This window comes from Lipophrys pholis, assembly GCF_963383615.2.
Source record: "Lipophrys pholis genome assembly, chromosome: 12".
NCBI classification, from domain to species: Eukaryota; Metazoa; Chordata; class Actinopteri; order Blenniiformes; family Blenniidae; genus Lipophrys; species Lipophrys pholis.
In genome coordinates this window covers 5,529,593-5,541,594 of record NC_137641.1, presented here as the reverse complement: position 1 = coordinate 5,541,594, position 12,002 = coordinate 5,529,593, and the positions used below count along the sequence as shown (strand labels likewise).

Below are 12,002 nucleotides of genomic sequence, written 5' to 3'. Positions count from 1 at the left end.
GGGTTTTCAGTGATCGACAAACACAAGGTAACACACATTTGAGAAGTGAAACAAAAATGATATGATACTCAGTCCTCTGATACAGAGGGGGCTAAAATACTTTGTTGAATCACCTTTCACTGCAGTTACTGCTAAACATATTCAGGGGTGTGTCTCTACCAGCTTTGCACATCTACACACTGCATTTTTTGTCCATTCTTCTTAGCAAAACAAAACATCTGTGAACTGCCACCACCATGTTTCACACGGTGGATGATGTGTCCAGGTTCATGGTGGCAGCATCGTGTTGCGGGGGGCTTTTCTTCAGCAGGGACAGGGAAGCGGCTCAGAGTTGATGGGAGGATGGATGGAGCTAAATATGAAGCCTGAATCCTACTGAGGATCTTTGGCAAGATTTGAAAACTGCTGTTCACAGATGCTCTCCAATCTGACAACTGGAGCTGTTGTGCAAAGAAGAATGGACAAACAATGCAGTGTGTAGATGTGCAAAGCTGGTAGAGACACACCTCAGAATACTTTTAGCTGTAACTGCAGTGAAATGTGGTTCAAAGTATTTAGCCCCCTCTGTATTAGAGGACTGAGTATGATGTATCATTTTTGTTCCACTACTCAAATGTGTGTTACCTTGTGTTTGTCGATCACTGAAAACCCCAATGAAAAATATTTGTCTTTGTGAACAGACAAAAATGCAGTGTGTAGATTTGCAAAGCTGGAGGCACACCCCAGAAGACTTTAGATGTAACTAAAGGAAGGGGGTTCAACAAAGTTTGGTAGGAATGGGTTGAAAGAGCTTGAGTTGTGAGCTAATGATACTTGCTTTGCCCCAGTAGAGATACTTACCTTATCTATTTTATTTCTCATCATAGGTCGGAACCAACATGGTGGAATACCTCGAGCAGGCAAAAACGACGAGATGATGCCCCCATGTCCTCCTGCTGGAGAGCGGGACGCACTACTCGCAGGCATTTTCTGTGATCTCGGGGAGGACAATTGAGGCCGAAACAGCCCTTGCAGCAGTGGATATTTGTTTTAAAAGTTTTTATGTTTTTGACTTGCACTACCCAAAAGAGTGCACGCCAACATGGCAATTCCTCCAAAGCGTGGTGTTTGAACTGGAGGGAACCGTTTCACCAGCAGTTGGCTTCCTCAGGAGCCAGCTTCTATCACTGGCCTCCAGTTAGGCCAGGACACCGTTTCGTCTGTAGATATCGTCCTACAATTGTTTGTAGATACTGTTGTTCTGAAAAGATTGTCATTGTTCCCTGTTTTTTTTAAAATTACAATTACAGGAATTTTGTTCATTAAAATATTTTTGTGTTCTGTAAATTGTGATAAATAATTGTTCAGAATTTTTTTTTGCAAAATTGTTCATATGTTTAGTATCTAAAAGTTTGTGTAAATCACTGTTCCCTGTTTTTTAATAAAGTTTGTTAATTTAAATATTTTGTATTTGGTGAATTTTGAATTGTAATAAATATTTATTCTTAATTTTTTGTGTCAGAGTATATTTAATCAATAAATAGACAACAATATTATATAATTACAATAGAATATTAATAACTAGAAATGAGCCTATGGTTGGGTTATATAAACAACCCAACTGATTGAGTAGAAAGAACCCAACCGTATAGTCAAATTGAGCCTATGGTTGGGTTATATAAACAACCCAACTGATTGAGTAGAAAGAACCCAACCGTATAGTCAAATTGAGTCTATGGTTGGGTTATATAAACAACCCAACTGATTGAGTAGAAAGAACCCAACCGTGTAGTCAAATTGAGCCTATGGTTGGGTTATATAAACAACCCAACTGTTGGTTTAAAGAGGCCAACCCAACTTGTTGGGTCAAAATAACCCAGCATGTGTTCTGTCCAATAGTTAACCAGTGTTGGGTTAAAAAATAACCCAGGTTGGGTTATTTTTAACCCAACATTTTTAAGAGTGTATCTCCTCTGAGGGCGAATATCGTATCGGCTCCAAAACACTATTAAACGACAGAGGAGACTCTCCTGCTCAATAATTCAGTTCAACTTTGTCATTCGTCGAGCAGTTTCATGTTTATTAGCTGTCAAAGTTCCGAACACCGATTCCCGCCTCCTCCCTCCTCCTCCTCCTCCTCCTCCCTCCTCCTTCTCCTCCTCCCTCCTCCACCTCCTCCCTCCTCCTCATCCCTCCTCCTCCTCATCCCTCCTCCTCCCTCCTCCACCTCCCTCCTCCTCCTCCTCCCTCCTCCCTCCTCATCCCTCCTCCTCCTCATCCCTCCTCCTCCCTCCTCCACCTCCTCCCTCCTCCTCCTCCTCCTCATCCCTCCTCCTCCCTCCTCCACCTCCTCCTCCTCATCCCTCCTCCTCCCTCCTCCTCCTCCTCCTCCTCCTCCTCCTCCCTCCTCCTCATCCCTCCTCCTCCTCCTCCCTCCTCCACCTCCCTCCTCCTCCTCCTCCCTCCTCCTCCTCCTCTCATTCAAATACATGGGAAAACCAAAATGTCTCTTCAAAAACAGCCTTGACAGATCACTCTGAACAAGTGGCCACTGTGGCTAAACTATGACTGTGATAAACAAAACGAGCAGATCAGAAGCACGACAAGAACCTGCCGAGCAAGACGTTGTAACGCATGTGGGGAAAATATCATAAAAAAATACCTTTTTGACGAGAGAGAACAATGCTGTCATTTTTTTGGTTCCAGCGATTTCAAGAGACATTTATAAATGAGTCAGATGGAGCAAAATCATGTCTCTGCATCAAACTGCGCCTCCTAGTGTCTAAAGTTTACGTCTGTCTGCTTCCAAACCCACACAGACTGAAAGACAACACATTTTCCTCTCAAGAAATGATAATTTTATGAAAATATTTGCCCGAAAACTGTGGATTCTGAGTTTTTTTTCCAAAATATGTGGATAAAATCCGTCCTCTCACCCACTGTGATGACATCACTAACTGCAGGTGGTCAGAACACTGTTGCTTCATTCACACCAGGATTACACAATACCAGGAAAGTCCTTGTTTATGAGCTAACCTGCTATCATGTGCTACATAAACAAGCTACCATGCTAATCTGTGGTTTGTGGATGAGCTAACATGTTATTGTGTGCTACAATAAGTCTGTTTGTTTCTCTTGTTTGTTATTTTTGCACATGTTCATAAATAAACAAATAAATAAATCATAAAAGACAAAACTCTTTGTATCAAAGTCATTACCCTTTGTGACATGTTTGTTTGTGTGAGACATCCTTTGATCTTTCGATTCCTTATGAGTTCACCTGAGAAATCAAAGATTGATGAGAGATCCTGAATGCTCACTGACACTATTTACAAGGCTTTACCACTGCACCGCCTGTCCAGATCCTTTGGTACGTTTATTATTTAATGATTTACATCAATACTGTGAGCTGAATGAAAAAAGTACAACATTTATTGAACTTCCACGACTCAGAATTGCTAATGCATCATATAATCCTAAAGAAGACTAAAGATTATCAGTGTTTAACTACTGGTATTTATTTACCCGGTGACGTAGTTGTAGTCTGTTGTTGAACTATTTATCTATTCATCTATTTATTTATTTGCGCTGCTTTTTCTATGCAACCTTTTACGTAATTCCCCCCCAGGGACAAATAATCTTTATTTGATTGATTGATTAAATTAAGTTGTAACATCTCTGCAGATGTGTTGTTGATGCAATGTTAAGGTTTAGTGGTGATGTTTGTTGGTTCCGATTCTTAACGCAATTCGTGACATGTTACCATCAACACTGGTACTGAACACACATGATGTACGTTTTGGTCTGATTAAAATCAATTGTGACTTTATTACAGATCGCTGTGATCAGAAATCAGAGTAAAAAGTAACTGATTACTACGGTGGCCTGGAAGTGCAAAACACTGCAAACTACAGAAAACACTTCCCAATCCAAAAAACACTTCCTAATCGAGAAAACCATAGACTGGGGAGGGACACGTCAACAGCACCGCCATCTTGAACCGGTGGTGGTGGCGGCAGGGGTGAATGAACATCGACGATGGAAAGAGGTTTCCTAAATCTCTAAGTAGAATTATAAGTTGAATTTTAAACTGATTTCCAAACTGTTTGATTTTTTAAAAACGTCATACATGTAGCTACTTTGTTTAGTGTGTGTTAATGTGCAGTACACACTTTGTTTGTGTGTTAATGTGCAGTACACACTTTGTTTAGTGTGTTAATGTGCAGTACACACTTTGTTTAGTGAGTGTTAATGTGCAGTACACACTTTGTTTAGTGTGTGTTAATGTGCAGTACACACTTTGTTTAGTGTGTTAATGTGCAGTACACACTTTGTTTAGTGAGTGTTAATGTGCAGTACACACTTTGTTTGTGTTAATGTGCAGTACACACTTTGTTTAGTGTGTGTTAATGTGCAGTACACACTTTGTTTAGTGTGTTAATGTGCAGTATACACTTTGTTTAGTGTGTTAATGTGCAGTACACACTTTGTTTAGTGAGTGTTAATGTGCAGTACACACTTTGTTTAGTGTGTGTTATTGTGCAGTACACACTTTGTTTGTGTGCATTGATGTGCAGTATACACTTTGTTTAGTGTATTAATGTGCAGTACACACTTTGTTTAGTGTGTTAATGTGCAGTACACACTTTGTTTCGTGTGTGTTATTTTGCAGTACACACTTTGTTTAGTGTGTTTAGTGTGCAGTACACACTTTGTTTAGTGTGTTAGTGTGCAGTACACACTTTGTTTACTGTGTATTAATGTGCAGTACACACTTTGTTTACTGTGTGTTAATGTGCAGTATGCACTTTGTTTAGTGTGTTGATGTGCAGTATACACTTTGTTTAGTGTGTTAATGTGCAGTACACACTTTGTTTAGTGTGTTAATGTACAGTACACACTTTGTTTACTGTGTTAATGTGTTGTACTGGGCTGTTATTCATGTGAAATTGATTGACAATGTTGTATAATTCCTCTGAAATGGGTTCAGTCAATAAATTGTGAATTTCTTCAGATAGACAGACGTCTTAAAGTATCGTGGATGAAATTTCCAGAGATATACTGAGTAGAATCGCTGTATTGTGATAATACTGTTATCGTGGGCAAATAGGTTACCGGCTATACTCAGCCGTAGTAATGGTTATAATAATAATATCAATAATGATCGAAGAATCCAGTATCTATAATACAATAATAAAAACTATAATAATAATAAACAATAATAATACTGTAGTAGTACAATTATACAATAATAATTGTCAAATGCAATGTATAGCCATGCACATCTGAACGTTTTCTGGGTTTCTTTTGTTCTCTCTCTCTCTCTCTCTCTCTTCTCTCTCTCTATATATATATAATATATATATATATATATATATCTCGGTCTATGGCCCCGCTCCGCCTGCTTCTAGCTTCTGCAGCTCGACCAGAGCTTGAAGTCCGTGATTGTTGTGGTTGTTAGGTGACGTTTAGGACCACGGTGGGGGAGGAGGGGGGCGATTACGTCATCTTTTTTTCCACGGATGATCGTCTTTGCTGAGCGTACTCCGCCGCATGTTTACTTTTTAGATTTCTTATCAAATTAGTTGTGTTAAACGAAGTAGTGGGGCTCCACCTCTCGGGACTGTGGCGAAGCAAATAGTCCAACTGGCCGCTGGACTGGTTTGGTTGTCAACCTTAAAATACCTCCAGACTGCTGACATTTTATCCACTCAATGGTTTTAGACTGCTAACCTCAGTTTACGGCAGGTTGCAAACGGGGCTCGCTTTACGGCAGCTGACGGGAAAATATATATATTTTTTAAATTAGATCGGCGGGGCGATCGGCTGGATTTGCCGATTCCCGATCATTTACAAATCAGTAATATCGGCCCCGATCCGATATCTAGCGATCTGATCGGGACATCCCTACTTTAAACCAAAGTGTCTATGCTGTCCTCACAACACGTGACAGTGTGTTGCTAGACAGCCAGCGAACCATCAAAGAAAACACTGTGCACAAGGCTTGCTTTTCTTGTTTTAGTGATTTCTAGTGTGTGTGTGTGTGTAAATATGTGAAAGTGTGTGAAAGTGTGGTTACTGTAAACATACAGAAAAAAGAACAATTACTGTCTATACATGCATGGAAAACACACTGAATTCGATATACACATGTAACACAACAGTCACTACAACAACCGATGCATTTTGAACTATACATGACCCACAGATACTTACAAAGACGAAACTTTCCCTAGGCTCAAGTGTTAAGAGCAACACAGCGTGTTCCTGTGAAGTTTCAGCCACGTTTCTGTAGTACTGCTAGCTTACCTTCACCGAGAGACAAAACAGCAAAGATCGTAGAGCGAGAGGAACACTCACTCTGCTACAACAAAAAACGATCCTCTACGGAGAAGATGAAGATGTGTCACTACATTAACTATTTAACTATAGCACACTTTTTAACAACCTTAGAAACTTCAGGACCATATAATGTCTTTAACCTAAAGACATGACAGTGTCCCTCTCATTTTCTTTCTAGTTAATTTGGCACTTTTCTTGACAAAAGGCCAAACAAGTTGATCGTCACACTGATGGATTAATATCTCATCTATTGATCAAGTGATTGATGGAAAACAATCTTTAGATTCTTGTAAGTGCTGAGCTCTCAGCAGATTCTTTGACCTTTGGTAGTAAGTTCATTTTAAACTGTTGAATCTCTGTTGATTCTTTGACGTGGATGTGCAGCAGCACCGACTCCAAAGCACATTTTGTAGACGTCCTTGTAAAGCTTCACTTCCTCTCTTCCTGTTGTCCTTCTGTCACACATCAGCCCTGACACTGCCTCACTTCTTCAACCTCTCTGTGGACTGTCCATCCCTCTGGACGCTTGACCTCAGAGCCTCACCACCTCTGCTCTGAGCTTCTTCTCCTGTCTCTTCTCTCACATGTTCTGTCTTTTCTCTGCTGTGCAGACCTCCACCTCTCCTTTCCTCAGACCATTATGAAAAAAGGAAACGTCCTGGATACCATCAATGAAGTCACCATCATCCATGTCTTCACCTTCCTCATCCCCTGTGTCAGACCGGCTGCTGGACTTCTGGACTGACCCCTCCTGACTCACCCTCTTAGAAGCATGAAGTGTCTGTGGGGAGTCATTCTTTACTCCCACAAATCTTCCTGCTGCTTCAGCCACAAACTTAATAACATCTGACCTTGATTTCTGCTGAACCGTATGGCTGTTAACGCCAGCGTTTCCACTCATTTAGTTTTAGATGTGATAAAATTATTCTCAATTCTTTGATTTTCCATGTACGGACGATGATTCTGGACACATTAAAGATGCATTAACGTTTTGTAAATGACGTCTTTAAAGTCAAAATCCTGATTTTATTTATTTTACTTTAATATAATATTTTCAGAATAAAGTCAAAATCCTGATTTTATTTATTTTACTTTAATATAATATTCTCAGAATAAAGTCAAAATTCAGACTTTTTAAGTCTCCAAGGAGAAACTCACCACTTTGATAACTTTTCATCTGGTGAATACAACTATGTACATGAGTCATTGTTTTATCAGCATTATCAAATGTCATTGTCATTGTTAATGCTCTCATTGCTGCACTGTTTAGCGCTCTCGCTTGACAGAAGGTTGTGGGTTCGAATCCAGCTGGAGGTGTTTGTGGAATTTCCTTGTGTTTCCTCAGGGTTCTCTGGTTTCCTCCCACATTCCAAAAAACTGCATGTAATGTTAATGCTAAATGAAGTGTCTGTGTGTGTCCTGTGGAAGACTGATGACCTGTCCTTTCTCTTTTGAAACGTATTTTCATGGACGTCCATATGACGTCCAGACAAGACGTGAAAACAACGTCCAAGAAAGACGTCTAAAAAACGTGATTCTGGCCCCTCTGCAACTGCAACGTGAAATAAGTGTCGGTCACGCTGCTGCTTCAACCAATCAGGTTTTGATATTGATGCTCTTTTTTTTTTAATTGATTAATTTTATTTTATTCTATTTCATTTTTTACTTTATTGCCCAAATGGGGGAACATCCAAACAGAGCAAACAAACATCGAACAACAAAAACAAACAATTTTAACAGACGATGCTCACAAATAATACATTAGTATAATCTTAAGCTCCATGGTATGAACTTATAAAGATAACTATAACAAAAACAAATAAGGATGACATTATTTATTTTAAAAGAAAAGTATAATTAAAAAAAAAGAAAACACAAAAGGGACGAGGGAAGCACAGGGTCTCATTATTCTTTTTGGAATAATTCTTTAATTAACTCAATAATTTTAATGCTTTATTTTGGTGTTTATGTTACTTAGTGTTTTAATGTGTTCTTTAAGTTCAATATAAAACTGAACATAATCTGGGTTTACCTTTGCTAATCTGCATTTGCGAATGTGAAATTTTCCAACTATAATTATTAAATCAATTATAAATTCTATGTCTTTATTTTTGTAATTAAAATATGCAATTACACTTTGACAATGAATTTGAGCATGATTCTAGTTTTACACAGTATATAATTCTCAATTTGAATCCATAAGTTATTTGAATAGGATCAGTAAAACAATTAATGACTTAATGATTCATTTTCGCCGTTACAAAAGGTAATTATTTTTCACTTTCTAAAAATTTGGATAAGTTTACATTTGTTAAATATATGTTGTTCAAAATATTAATATGTACTTGCTTAATTTGATTGACAATACAAAATTTGTATGGCAATAACCAAGCTCTCTGCCAATCAATGTCTGTTAAGATAAAAATCCAAAAAGATTTTCCTCTGGGACTTATTCTCCTTTTCTCATAAAAACAGTTTCTTTTATGTTTATTACTTCAGTTATGATTCAAAATGTCTAAACCTTTAATAAACAGCAGGTTTATGACACAAATAGATATTGGTGACTCAGGACCCGCCAGCAGGCCTCGGGTGACGTCAGCGTATTCAAGCCCTCTGATTGGCTCGTCAGAGAGTTCACTCTCCAGCGCCAGCTGACTGCATCTGGAGCGAACTGCATTAACAATATTATAGTTGTGTTTGTTTAATAGTGGTTTTGTACACCGACAATGGCTAAAGGAGAAGATAAAGAGATTTGGTTGCAGATTTATTGTCAAAACAATTTTCAAGTGTAACTTTTCCTAGAGGTCATTGAACGCACCGCAGGGCTCCAAGCACACAGAGGTCCGGTACAATTTACTTGTGCTCACTACAAGTTCCATGGCAGGATTCAGGATTATGTGATTCCCCATTATATTATTTTCAAACCATGAAAAACGTTTGTCACCGTCCACGGCCCCCAGGAATTCTGGGAATAACAGCGGCTTTTTTTATTTAGCTGAAACAGAAGGAGACTTGAACTTTGATTATTTTCATCATAAAGGTATTTATTCTGGCAGCATGAGTATCTATCTGTGATGCAAAGGCTTTTTATACTGCATCTCTACATGATGACCTGGTTTTTGTAGCCATAAAAAAGTGATTGAGGGGTGGATTGACTCAGACCAGCACTAGTGAAGGCCGAGGTCTGAAATGCAAGGCTGCCACTGTTACAATCTAATCCAACCATTTATAGGACATGCAAATACGTTTCAACTTCCGGCTTTTATTGAAAGATATAAATAAGGATGTGAGGATATAAACACTCTCATATAATATTTTTCCATTCATCCATCTTCTAAACCGCTTTGCCATGAGGATTTTATTGTTGTAAAAAAGTCATGAAAGACCAAAGATTGAGGTGAAAACTGTCTTTATTTTGTCAAAGCTTGAAGAAAATGATGATGAAAGAAGATGAATATTGATGAAGTCAGTTTGCTTTGATGATAGAAGAAAGTGAAAGAGGGTGAATGACAGAGGTGAGATCAGTGTGAGAGTAAAAGCAGTGTGAGAGTCCCAGTGAGTCCGGTCAGGACTGGGAACACTGGTCTCTCCTCAGTGTCTCTCTGAGGGGAGTCTGGGAGCCCCGGGTGGCCTCACAGGTCACAGAGCCCACCTTCCTCCACTGGTCTGCAGGGAGCCTCAGGGTGCTGCTCCAGCTGTAGAGGCCGTCCTTCTGCAGCACCCCGGGGCTCCTGCTCTCCTCCCAGCTGCTGCTGCTGCTGCTGCTGCTGCTGTCCTCCACCTTCCAGCTCAGACTCCAGTCTGAGGGGAAGCCCTCGTTGGCCAGGCACATGAGCGTGGCCTTCCCCTGCTGCAGCTCCTCTCTGGAGGGGGGCAGCACCATCAGGGTGGGGCGGGTATCACCTAGGAGACACCAATCAAATTAGAGGACAGGGAGCACCCAGCTGTCAATCAACCAGCACACACCTGGACAGCTTTAGTGGGAGACAGCTGATTTGGTCCTGGAAGAAGTTGCTGTCAGAGGCTTTTTCTGCTCCAGCAGTCACTCACTCACACATTGTTTCACTTCCCTTTAAGAAGCCTCTCATGCACATCAGCACAGAGAGAATCATCCAACACTTTGACCTGAAATACCTCAAACTACACAGGAAGGAACACAAGCTGATGTCTCAACGTTTACTCTTCATTTGCATCAACGTGATCAGAAAGTTTACACTTTACAACTTATGACTGGAAACTTTAACATGAACTTCAAATCTAAATTAATATTTTCAATTATTTAGAGCAAAATGTAAAAGAAAACAGTGAAATATATATCAAGAGGTTTTCATAATTTTATAACATTTATCATCAGTATTTCTATTTTACTGTAAAATAACAATATTAATGATGCATTTTAAAGTAAGAAGAGAAACAGAATTGGGAAACATTCTATAGAACCAAGAATAAATCCAGCTGTGATGAAGAGACACTCAATAAAACAAGAAGAATAAAACCTGCACACATTCCAACACAAACACATTTCAAACAGTGGACATGTCAACTAAAACTCAGCCCAAAGACAGACCAGTGCGCCAGAAATGTCCCTAAATACACAGGTCAGTGTAAAAACAGCTTCAACATGAGACTGGTAGAGTTAAAACAGTGTGTTCCACAGCCATCAGGCTCTAACTGAGCACATTTAAAGACTGACAATATCTTTGGTTTTGTCATTTAATCCTTATGAGATTTTAATCCGGTGTAAATTTAAAACTAATAACTTTTCTCTGTGATCAAATTAAAGTGAAACAGAGCTGAGCTAAACTACATGAAATCAATGGAGATTAAAACTTGATCACTACAATAATTATTAAGAAAAAAAAACATCTTTCTAATCTCAAATCATTCAAAACAAGGTTTAATGTATGAATTTGTATTATTTAGTTGAAATTATTAAAAGGAGAATAATAAACTTACTTCCAACATCCAGTCTGGTTCCTCCACCGAACGTGTACCACAGTGATACAAACTCATTGAGCCGCTGTACAAAAACCTCTGACTGTAGAGAGACGCCACTCTCTGATTCTGAAACCAACAAACTCACCAAAACAACTTTTACCACCTGATCCTAACGGAACACAAGAGAACAGTTCTTTCATCTGCAATGTCTACTTGAAATACATATATTTATAGAAATTGTTTTAAAGATTATTTTCAATTTATTCAATAATATCTTTTGGAATTTATTCCTGAAGGGATTTGGCAGCAAAAATAGGAAATTTTTAAAAAGTAAAAACTACAGACGTATCTTTAATTATTCAGTTCAATTCCTTAATATTGTCATTAAAGTTTGAATCCAGAGTGAAACTGAGAGATGAAAGTGATCCAGGTCCCTGTTGGAGTCAGTCAGAACATTTCCATAGAGCCACTTTGCATCAGCAGCACCATGCTCCAGTGCTCTGGGAGAGTTTATAGTCCTGACAGTTGAAGACTGGATGACTGACAGCCGTCCTTCATGACAACAGAAGACAGAGAAATCCTCCTCATCAGAAACATGAGTGTGATCTGCGTCCTCATCTGGACTCTCCTCTGCTGCTGCTTCACAGGTAAAGTCCAGAGAATCAAACTCCTCTCCTCTGTCAACATCCGTCCCTCTGAAATGAAGCCCACAAAACCATGAGGCTGCTTGATGTTTCTGTCTG

The 12,002-nt window shown here is 39.2% G+C and overlaps 1 gene segment (V, D, J or C); it reads right to left on the bottom strand.

Annotated features, from left to right (window-relative positions):
* Positions 1 to 9,715: 9,715 nt before the first annotated feature.
* Positions 9,716 to 11,669, bottom strand: LOC308117483 (Ig kappa-b4 chain C region-like). The segment is given in 2 exons: positions 11,278 to 11,669; positions 9,716 to 10,224 (listed from the first exon to the last, which is right to left on the bottom strand).
* Between the last annotated feature and the right edge of the window lie 333 nt (positions 11,670 to 12,002).